This window comes from Xenopus laevis, chromosome 1S (assembly GCF_017654675.1).
Source record: "Xenopus laevis strain J_2021 chromosome 1S, Xenopus_laevis_v10.1, whole genome shotgun sequence".
NCBI classification, from domain to species: Eukaryota; Metazoa; Chordata; class Amphibia; order Anura; family Pipidae; genus Xenopus; species Xenopus laevis.
Window position 1 is genome coordinate 100,673,429 of NC_054372.1, and position 12,214 is coordinate 100,685,642.

The following is a 12,214-nucleotide window of genomic DNA, read 5'->3' on the forward strand; positions in this document are numbered from 1 at the left end:
ATTAATTATATTTTAGCTGGGATCAATGTACTATTTTATGATTACAGAGAAAATTAAAATACATTTTTAAAACTATGAATATTTTGATTAAATTATACTGTATGGGAGATTACCTTCCTGTAATTCAGAGAATTCTGGATAATATATTCCTTACCTGTATTAGACAACTATTTTAACATGAACTAAACCCAATTGGATTAATTTGCCTCCAATAAGGATTCATTATATATTAGTTGCCATTAAGTACAAGATAACATTCACAGAGGACAATTTTTGGGAACATCAGGACAAAATTTTTATGTAAAATCAGGGAAATGCATTCATTGAAATTGATTATAAATTGGTGGGTAGAGATGTCGCGAACTGTTCGCCGGCGAACTTGTTCGCGCGAACATCGGGTGTTCGCGCTCGCCGGAAGTTCGCGAACGTCGCGCGACGTTCGCCATTTTGGGTTCGCCATTGTTGGCGCTTTTTTTTTGCCCTCTCACCCCAGACCAGCAGGTACATGGCAGCCAATCAGGAAGCTCTCCCTGGACCACTCCCCTTCCCTATAAAAACCGAAGCCTGCAGCGTTTTTTCACTCTGCCTGTGTGTGCTGAAGAGATAGTGTAGGGAGAGAGCTGCTGCCTGTTAGTGATTTCAGGGACAGTTGAAAGTTTGCTGGCTAGTAATCGTTTTGATACTGCTCTGTTATTGGAGGGACAGAAGTCTGCAGGGGTTTGAGGGACATTTAAGCTTAGGTAGCTTTGCTGGCTAGTAATCTACCTTCTACTGCAGTGCTCTGTATGTAGCTGCAGTGGGCAGCTGTCCTGCTTCTGATCTCATCTGCTGACTGCTGCAATAACAGTAGTCCTTGTAAGGACTGCTTTTATTTATTTTTTTGTTGTTTTACTACTACTACTACTACTACTACTATAAGAGCCCAGTGCTATTAGTCTAGCAGTGTTGGGGAGTGGGACTGGGTGTGCTAATCTGCTGCTCCTAGTAGTTCCAGCAGCACCAACTTTAATTTTTTTTTTTTTAATATTCATTTTTTTTTTTATTTTACTTTTTTTTATTTTACTACCGCTGTAGTAGTGTATAAGTTGACCTTTTAGGCATTATTTGCCCTGTAAGGCATTATTTGCAACACTGTTTTTCTTCAACCCGCCATCGAGCTGTGTGACCTTGTTCACATTCTGTCTAAATATCCATAATATTCCGTCTCCAGAAAAAACACCGGAGTCACTTTTTTCAAGCAGCCATAATATATTTTACGTAATCCCGTATCCACCGCTGTAGTAGTGTATACGTTGGCCTTGTAGGCATTATTTGCACACTGTTTTCTTCAACCCGCCATCGAGCTGTGTGACCTTGTTCCCATTCTGTCTAAATATCCATAATATTACCGTCTCCAGAAAAAACACCGGGAGTCACTTTTTTCAAGCAGCATTCATATATTTTACGTAATCCGTATCCACCGCTGTAGTAGTGTATACGTTGGCCTTGTAGGCATTATTTGCACACTGTTTTCTTCAACCCGCCATCGAGCTGTGTGACCTTGTTCCCATTCTGTCTAAATATCCATAATATTACCGTCCTCCAGAAAAAACACCGGAGTCACTTTTTTCAAGCAGCATTCATATATTTTACGTAATCCGTATCCACCGCTGTAGTAGTGTATACGTTGGCCTTGTAGGCATTATTTGCACACTGTTTTCTTCAACCCCGCCATCCGGAGCTGTGTGACCTTGTTCCCATTCTGTCTAAATATCCATAATATTACCGTCTCCAGAAAAAAACACCGGAGTCATTTTTTCAAGCAGCATTCATATATTTTACGTAATCCGTATCCACCGCTGTAGTAGTGTATACGTTGGCCTTGTAGGCATTATTTGCACAGTGTTTTTCTTCAACCCGCCATCGAGCTGTGTGAGCTTGTTCACCATTTTGTCTAAATATTGATAATATTATCGTCTCTAGAAAAACCACTTGAGTTACTTTTTTTCAAGCAGCATTCATATATTTTACGTAATCCGTATCCACCGCTGTAGTAGTGTATACGTTGACCTTGTAGGCATTATTTTGCACACTGTTTTCTTCAACCCGCCATCGAGCTGTGTGACCTTGTTCCCATTCTGTCTAAAATATCCATAATATTACCGTCTCCAGAAAAAACACCGGAGTCACTTTTTTCAAGCAGCATTCATATATTTTACGTAATCCGTATCCACCGCTGTAGTAGTGTATACGTTGGCCTTGTAGGCATTATTTGCACACTGTTTTCTTCAACCCGCCATCGAGCTGTGTGACCTTGTTCCCATTCTGTCTAAATATCCATAATATTACCGTCTCCAGAAAAAACACCGGAGTCACTTTTTTCAAGCAGCATTCATATATTTTACGTAATCCGTATCCACCGCTGTAGTAGTGTATACGTTGGCCTTGTAGGCATTATTTGCACAGTGTTTTCTTCAACCCGCCATCGAGCTGTGTGAGCTTGTTTCACATTTTGTCTAAATATTGATAATATTATCGTCTCTAGAAAAACCACTTGAGTTACTTTTTTTCAAGCAGCATTCATATATTTTACGTAATCCGTATCCACCGCTGTAGTAGTGTATACGTTTGACCTTGTAGGCATTATTTGCACACTGTTTTCTTCAACCCGCCATCGAGCTGTGTGACCTTGTTCCCATTCTGTCTAAATATCCATAATATTACCGTCTCCAGAAAAAACACCGGAGTCACTTTTTTTCAAGCAGCAAATTTATATATTTTACGTAATCCGTATCCACCGCTGTAGTAGTGTATACGTTGGCCTTGTAGGCATTATTTGCACACTGTTTTCTTCAACCCGCCATCGAGCTTGTTGGACCTTGTTCCCATTCTGTCTAAATATCCATAATATTACCGTCTCCAGAAAAAACACCGGAGTCACTTTTTTCAAGCAGCATTCATATATTTTACGTAATCCGTATCCACCGCTGTAGTAGTGTATACGTTGGCCTTGTAGGCATTATTTGCACAGTGTTTTCTTCAACCCGCCATCGAGCTGTGTGAGCTTGTTCACATTTTGTCTAAATATTGATAATATTATCGTCTCTAGAAAAACCACTTGAGTTACTTTTTTTCAAGCAGCATTCATATATTTTACGTAATCCGTATCCACCGCTGTAGTAGTGTATACGTTGACTTGTAGGCATTATTTGCAACACTGTTTTCTTCAACCCGCCATCGAGCTGTGTGAGCTTGTTCACATTTTGTCTAAATATTGATAATATTATCGTCTCTAGAAAAAACCACTTGAGTTACTTTTTTTCAAGCAGCATTCATATATTTTACGTAATCCGTATCCACCGCTGTAGTAGTGTATACGTTGACCTTGTAGGCATTATTTGCACACTGTTTTTCTTCAACCCGCCATCGAGCTGTGTGACCTTGTTCACATTTTTGTCTAAATATTGATAATTTATTGTCTCTAGAAAAACCACTTGAGTTACTTTTTTTCAAGCAGCATTCATATATTTTACGTAATCCGTATCCACCGCTGTAGTAGTGTATACGTTGACTTTGTAGGCATTATTTGCACAGTGTTTTCTTCAACCCGCCATCTAGCTGTGTGTATTATCGTTTCCAGAAAAACCAACTGAGTTTTTGTTGTTGTTGTTGTTTTTTTAAAAATAATGCCAGGCAAAGGCAGGCCGCCACGCAGAGGCCGTGCTAGGGGCCGTGCTGCTATGCAATCCTGTGGCCCTAGCAAATTGCCCAGTTTTAAAAAGCCAATGACCCTGAACTCCCAAAATGCTGAAGAGGTAGTTGACTGGCTTACACAGCACACCCATCCTCTACCGGTTTCTAACTTTACCACAACATCCTCCTCATCCTCCATGCTATGGCCACCCACGTAACACTTCCTCCACCACCGGTGCCCCTTCTTCACTGGGGTCAGAGGAGTTATTTTCCAATGAGTTTCTTGAACTGAGTAATGCGCAACCATTATTGCCAGAAGAAGATGAAGGAGATGAGGACCTTACACCAGATTTAATTCTGGCAGAGAACACGATAGAGATGGACATAATGAGTGATGAGGAGGAGGTCCCCGCTGCTGCTTCCTTCTGTGATGTGTCAGAAGAAATTGATGCATCTGAGGAGAATGATGATGAGGAGATTGATGTTTTGTGGGTGCCTAGTAGAAGAGAGCAAGAGGAGGGTAGTTCAGATGGAGAGACGGAGAGTCAGAGAGGCAGTAGGAGAATAAGACTTAGAAGAAGCAGGGAGGACAGCCCGCAGGGATCAGCAGGGCAACAACATGTATCGGCACCTGTGTTCAGCCGGCCAACGCACCCGCCATTGCCGCCAATACCGGCCAACTCCGCCAACTTCTACTGTTACCGGCCAGATCGCACACTTCCAAAAAGTCAGCAGTGTGGGATTTTTTTAATGTGTGTGCCCTCTGACAAAAAGCATTGTAATTTGCAATGAGTGCAGTCAGAAACTGAGCCTTGGTAAGCCCAACAGCCACATAGGTACAAACTTCTATGCGAAGGCACATGAGCGGCAAGCACAAAGCACTTTGGGAGCAACACCTCAAAGGCAACAGGCAAACTAAAAGGCCACACTCCTTCTGGTCCAGCATCTTACTGCTCTAACCTCTGCTCTCCTTGACCCGTCTGAACCACCCTCCACTCCGCCTTCCACCTTGACCACCTGTTCCCATTCCAGTCATCTGCCACCAGCCAAGTTTCTGTGAAGGCCATGTTTGAGCGTAAGAAGCCAATGTCTGACTGTCCCCCCTTGCCCGGCGTCTGACAGCTGGCTTGTCTGCACTCTTAGCCCGCCAGCTTTTACCATACCAGCTGGTGGACTCTGAGGCCTTCCGCAAATTTGTAGCAATTGGGACATCCGCAGTGGAAGGTACCCAGCCGCAATTTTTTTTCTAAAAAGGGAATACCACACCTGTACCAACATGTGCAGAGCCAAGTTACCGCATCTCTGTCACTTAGTGTTGGGCCAAAGGTCCATATGACTATGACGCATGGTCCTCCAAGCATGGTCAGGGCAGGTATGTCACCTACACTGCCCACTGGGTGAACTTGGTAATGGCTGGGAAGCAGGGAATGGGTAGCTCAACAACAACAGTGGAGTTGGTGTCACCGCCACGGATTGCACGCGGTTCTGCCACCACCTCTACTCCTCCATCGCTCTCTACCTCGTCTTCTTCTTTTTCTTACTCTGCTGCTGGGTCCTCCTTCTCCTCCTCCACACCTGTGCACCCCAGCTCCCCCTAGGCTATTCGACGTGCCAGGTACGCCGTTGTCACGCTGTCTTGGGGATGACGTGCCTGGAAAGCAAAAACCATACCGGATCTGTACTCCTGTCATCTCTGCAGTCACAGGCCGATCGGTGGCTGACCCCACACCAACTGCAGATCGGAAAAGTGGTGTGTGACAATGGAAGCAATCTGTTGGCAGCGTTGAGACTAGGCAATTTAACACATGTGCCCTGCATGGCACATGTGTTAAATTTAATAGTCCAAAGTTTTTGTCTCCAAGTACCCAGGATTCCAGGACGTTCTCACCCAGTCCAGAAAGGTGTCGGCCCATTTCAGACGTTCTACACAGCCATGGCACGCTTGCTGACATTCAGCAGCGCTACAACATGCCAGTCAGGCGTTTGATTTCTGACAGCCAGACTCGCTGGAATTCAACGCTCCTTATGTTGGAACGTCTGCTGCAACAACAAAGGGCCGTCAACGAGTACCTTTTTGAACTGGGTGGTAGGACTGGATCTGCACAGCTGGGGATTTTTTTCCCCCGTTACTGGGTGCTTATGCGCGATGCTGCAGGCTCATGCGACCTTTTGAAGAGGTTTACAAATATGGTCAGTCGCACCGAAGGCACCATCAGCGACCTAATACCCTTCGCTTTCTTCCCTGGAGCGTGCCGTGCGACGAGTGACAGATGAGGCTGTAGACCAGCGTGACGAGGAGCTGGAAGCGCACGATTTCTGGTCGGAATCACCAGAACGAACCCAGGCACCTGCTGCAACGCAGGGAGAGGTGCCAGAAGTGGAGTCAGAGGAGGAAGGTGGCTTTGTGGAGGAGGAGGAGGAGGACCAACAGGAGCAGGCTTCCAGGGGGCTAGTGGTGACCTTTTGGGGGCCCCTGGTCTTGTACGTGGTTTGGGGGGAGGAGACCGTGGATGATGCAGTCCTTGATAATGAGGAAGCGGAGATGGATAGCTCTGCATCCAACCTTGTGAGAATGGGGTCTTTCATGCTGTCATGCCTGTTGAAGGACCCCGTATCAAGAGGCTTAAGGAGAAGGACCTGTACTGGGTCGCAACGCTACTAGACCCTCGGTACAAGCATAAAGTGTCAGAAATGTTACCAACATACCACAAGTCCGAAAAGATGCGGCATTTTACAAACCAGCCTGCAAAACATGTTGTACAATGCTTTTAAGGGTGATGTCACTTCAGGAACTCATCAACATTCCAGGGGCAGAGGTGCCAGTAATCCTGCCACGAGCACACCTGCAAGGACAAAGCCCTTTGGCCAGTCTGTAACGTCAGACATGCAAATGTTTTTTCTGTCCAAGGCAGCGCCACAACCCTTCTGGATCCACCCTCAAAGAACGCCTCGACCGGCAGGTAGCGGACTACCTGGCATTAACTGCAGATATCGACACTCTGAGGAGCGATGAACCCCTGGACTACTGGGTGCGCAGGCTTGATCTGTGGCCAGAGCTGTCACAATTTGCCATGAACCTCTTGTCTTGCCCAGCCTCAAGTGTGCTCTCAGAAAGGACCTTCAGTGCAGCAGGAGGGATTGTAACTGAGAAGAGAACTCGCCTAGGTCACAAAAGTGTCGATTACCTGACCTTTATTAAAATGAATGAGGGGTGGATCTCGGAGGGTTACTGCACGCCGGAAGACTTGTTCTGACTTCTATGCAGCTGTCCTTCTCTTCAAGCCTCATGACTCCACACACAGCTGTCCTTTAGCGTCCTCCTCCTCCCTCCGCCACCGTTACAAACTAGGGTGCAAACCCTACTGGTTTAATTTTTTCTGGCCTCTGTGCTTCAGTGGCTGCAACCAAAAAAACTGGGCAAACAATGTCTACAAGGTCAACGTATGGCAAAAAATGACTATTTTCAGCATTTATATGGCATATTTTTTTCTGGCAACTGTGCTTCAGTGGCTGCATCCAAAAAAATGCATATTTTTCTGCATTTATATGGCATAATTTTTCTGGCCTCTGTGCTTCAGTGGCTGCAACCAAAAAAATGCATATTTTCTGCATTTATATGGCATAATTTTTCTGGCCTCTGTGCTTCAGTGGCTGCAACCAAAAAAATTTATATTTTCAGCATTTATATGGCATAATTTTTCTGGCAACTGTGCTTCAGTGGCTGCGACCAAAAAAATGACTATTTTCAGCATTTATATGGCATATTTTTTCTGGCCTCTGTGCTTCAGTGGCTGCGGCCAAAAAAACTGGGCAAACAATGCCTACAAGGTCAACGACGTTGACCTTGTAGGCATTGTTTGCCCAGTTTTTTTGGCCGCAGCCACTGAAGCACAGAGGCCAGAAAAAATATGCCATATAAATGCTGAAAATAGTCATTTTTGCCATACGTTGACTCAACGTATATGGCAAAAAATGACTATTTTCAGCATTTATATGGCATATTTTTTCTTGGCAACTGTGCTTCAGTGGCTGCGACCAAAAAAATGCATATTTTCTGCATTTATATGGCATAATTTTTCTGGCCTCTGTGCTTCAGTGGCTGCAACCAAAAAAATTTATATTTTCAGCATTTATATGGCATAATTTTTCTGTCAACTGTGCTTCAGTGGCTGCGACCAAAAAAATGCATGTTTTCTGCATTTATATGGCATAATTTTTCTGGCCTCTGTGCTTCAGTGGCTGCAACCAAAAAAGTTTATATTTTCAGCATTTATATGGCATAATTTTTCTGTCAACTGTGCTTCAGTGGCTGCGACCAAAAAAATGCATATTTTCTGCATTTATATGGCATAATTTTTCTGGCCTCTGTGCTTCAGTGGCTGCAACCAAAAAAATTTATATTTTCAGCATTTATATGGCATAATTTTTCTGGCAACTGTGCTTCAGTGGCTGCGTCCAAAAAAACTGGGCAAACAATGTCTACAAGGTCAACGTATGGCGAAAAATGACTATTTTCAGCATTTATATGGCATATTTTTTCTGGCAACTGTGCTTCAGTGGCTGCGTCCAAAAAAACTGGGCAAACAATGCCTACAAGGTCAACGTATGGCAGTTGTTTAAAGAGAACAGCAGATTACTAGCCAGCAAAGCTACCTAAGCTAAAATGTCCCTCAAATCCCTGCAGACTTCTGTCCCTCCAATACAGAGCAGTATCAAGCAGATTACTAGCCAGCAAACTTACTATCATCTGTCCCTGAAATCACTAACAGCTCTCCCCTACACTATCTCTTCCAAGCACACACAGGCAGATTTTTCAGATACATTTTTGCCCTTGATCCCCCTCTGGCATGCCACTGTCCAGGTCGTTGCACCCTTTAAACAACTTTAAAATCATTTTTCTGGCCAGAAATGTCTTTTCTAGATGTTAAAGTTCGCCTTCCCATTGAAGTCTATGGGGTTCGCGAACCGTTCGCGAACCGCTCGCGTTTTTGCGCAAGTTCGCGAATATGTTCGCGAACTTTTTTTCCGACGTTCGCTACATCCCTATTGGTGGGACCACAAATAAAAAAAATCGAGGTTTCACAGTAAAATTAAGTATCATGGAACTGATTAGGCTTAAATTTCTTCAACAATAATTAGATTAAAAAAAATAAAAGATTAATTGAAGTACAATCCCGGTTCCTGTGCAAGCACACACATTTTCAAAATGGGGTTTATTATTATCATTATTTTGATAAGGTCGTAACTTCTTGCTTGGTTGCATTATCTTGGAAGTGTCTCCTTACAAAAGTATTGATCTTACAGTTTGATTCTTCCATGAAAAACATTTAACAATACAGAAGACACATCTCCAAGATCAATACTCATTTTTAAGAATGGTTATGGTATAAAATAAATGTTCAGATTCATCTGTACAACACTGCTTTCTTATATCTATTTAGGGACCTCCCACGGCATTTCCTGAAAAGGGCAGCCTGATCTCTACAAAATCTATCACACAGTTTATTGGGGACAAAAAGAGTACTAGAATCAACCTAGACATAATGTCTAAACCAAAGACTATAGGGGGTATATCGATGCTCACTGAAAACTCAAAGGCACTCAGGATAAATGCTTCTTTTATTGCATCATATTGAATCAGTCATTGATATTGTGCTATTCCAAAATGTCATCAGTATGATACAATAAATTAATTTTACAATTTATCCTGATTGCCTTAGTTTTTACAGAAGTGGATTATTGTGGTTTCCCATCCAATGAGCACCAAGTAAGATTTGTTTGTTGAGTGCCATATAAAATTACAATAAGAGACTGTTTAGGGGTGCTAGGGTACTACATAGCGGCAAGAATGTCCAACATGATAGCAACACACAGAAGCCAATCCATGCAATGACTGGACCTTGAAACACATGCTTAACCCCCTTGTTACTATATCAGATCATCTGGATCCCTCAAAAGGATATAAAGGTATTGGAGGAACTCACTCTCACCATGACCCAGTCATTCCAACTCTGAGAAAACTGGAGGAAAAATCTGCATGTATCCCCACAAAACTCTTACTTGTGGAATCTGCAGTTCCCCCTGGGTGAAGACTTGACATAATTTCTTTGTTGGATCATGTCCAAGGCCTTCCTATGTACCTCATTGGGTACAGGTCTTTGCAATGCCTCAAAGAAAACTTCAAGATACTAAATATTCAGATCTACAGTCACTTAATTTCCCATACATTTTTCCAAAGTGGTACTCCTTTACCAGCCTCCTCATTTTTTGAACTATTATGTTAACGCTTCAGAATAGAATACTATTTGATATCAATGTTGTTCAATAGCCTTGCAGATGGCGGCACAACGCTAGTGCAGCCATAAAACAATCAGATGGGAGGGGATATTGCAGGTAGTAATCATACTAATCAGAAATTGCCTGAGACAATGCCAGGAAAACCTCAGTGTGCGCTATAGCAACCGAGGAATATAATCTGCTTTATAGATGGTTTTACACCTCCTTGAGACTGGACCACCTTTCAGGTGACCCCCTCTTCTGGAAGTGCTTTGGAGCGAGGGACACTATATGCCATATGTGGCTGCCTTCAAACACACTTTAGAGCCCAACCCCTTGTCTTTCCTCTTGGGTTTAACTATTAAAAGACTGAAAGCCCCAAAGGGTAACAATTTGGCACACATTGACAGCCACAAAAAAAACTTGCAGCAAAATGGAAGAGCATATTGGTCCTGACTCAACAGGCCATAAATTTAAATTTTAGCTAGTGTTCCCCTTTACACTGTCAAAAATCTGCTCTGACTGACAATACACAATGTATTCAGCGAATACAATAGGAAAAGTAAATCTAAAAAAAAATAAGTTTGAAATACTGTAAATTTGTAAATACTGTAGTTGACCGGCCTATGCAGTGAGACACCTGACTATACTATTATTTTTAGCAGGCTTCTCTTGTACCAGGTATAGCAACTAATCAGATATTTACTATCAAACAGGTGACCACCAGTAAATGTTGCCTGCTGATTGGCTGCCATGGCTTTCTATGCCTGATGCAACTTGTATTGCATTAAAACACAAAGGTCTGAGACAAATGCCCATGAAGCATTTTTGAAATTATGGTTACATATATAGTAAGTGAATTATACATTCTTTAATAATCACACAAGTGCAAAAAAAAAAAAATATTTTGATATTTTATAACATCTGTTAAGGACACACACATGCAAGCACACACAAACAAGCACTGAGACTATAGTTAAATAGCTGGGTTTTTATTACTGTACTTCTGAAGTTTAATCAAACAGAGCATACATCAGTGAGTTGAAACTAATTTCTTTAAAGGTAATTTTAGCACAAAAGGTATCCTGTTAATTAGCACCGCATGGGTCCAGATAAACACAGTGGGGCTCATTTATAAACTTTGCGCAGGGCAGATTGGTTCGCACAGCAATGAATATATTTGCCCTGCACATGGTTACATTTATAAAGCTGAATAAGAGTGTGCAAACATAATTTTTTTTACACTGTGAATGTCTATAACAGCTTTTTAAATATGGCAAAAATCGCAAATTGCGAATATTATGTGCACATATTTGAAAAACAGTTTCGAAAATTGCGAATTTAAGTCACTGTCAATGCTATTTTCCCGCACAGAGTGTGCACTCACACAAACACCACTTGCAAGCCATTTGTGAAAATTTATTCTCAATGCGAATATCAAGTGCAATATTTTAGCGTTCAGGAAAAAACATGGGCAATACAACTATTTCTGCTGCACAAACTTTATAAATGACCCCCAGTATGACATGACTAGCTTTCATTTTAATGTCTGTTGCTAGTGTATGTAATTGCTGCATAATGACGCAAGGACCAAAATGTTGTTCTCTGTGGTTATTTTAGTAGATTAAGCTGCTATAACAGTTCAGATATATATTCCCCATTAATGATGGGCGAATTTATTCGCCAGGCGCGAATTCGCGGTGAATTTGCGCGATTCAAAAATATTTGCCGGCGTCAAAAATATTTTTTTCGAAAAAACGGGCGCCGGCGCCAAAAACGGACGCCGGCGTCAAAAACGGGCGCCGGCGTCGAAAAAATGGGCGCTGGCGTCAAAAACGAGACGCCGGCGCCGTTTCGTGAATTTTTCGCCGTTTCACGAATTTCGCGCAAATTCGCCCATCACTATTCCCCATTTAAAATAATAAAAATTTCCTTCAATGTTCCCACATACAGATACTTTCTGGCCTTTGTGGGTAGGTCCTTTGCACATTGTTCTGCATTTACAAAGAAGCCCTAGGGGCAAATTTACTTACCTTTGCAGTTGCGCCAGCGTTGGCTTTGCCGCACTTCGCCAAGTGTAGATTCGCCAGGGCTGCGCAAATTCACGAATATCCGAAGTTACGTACAGGTTACTGATTGTTTGCGAAGTTGTGCTGGTGATGTTACGATCAGCGGTTCGAAGTTACGTTAGCGAGGGCAAATTTGCATATGCCGTGCAGTTAAAGTACAATGGCCGTATATGCAGCAGCAAACACATTACACTACA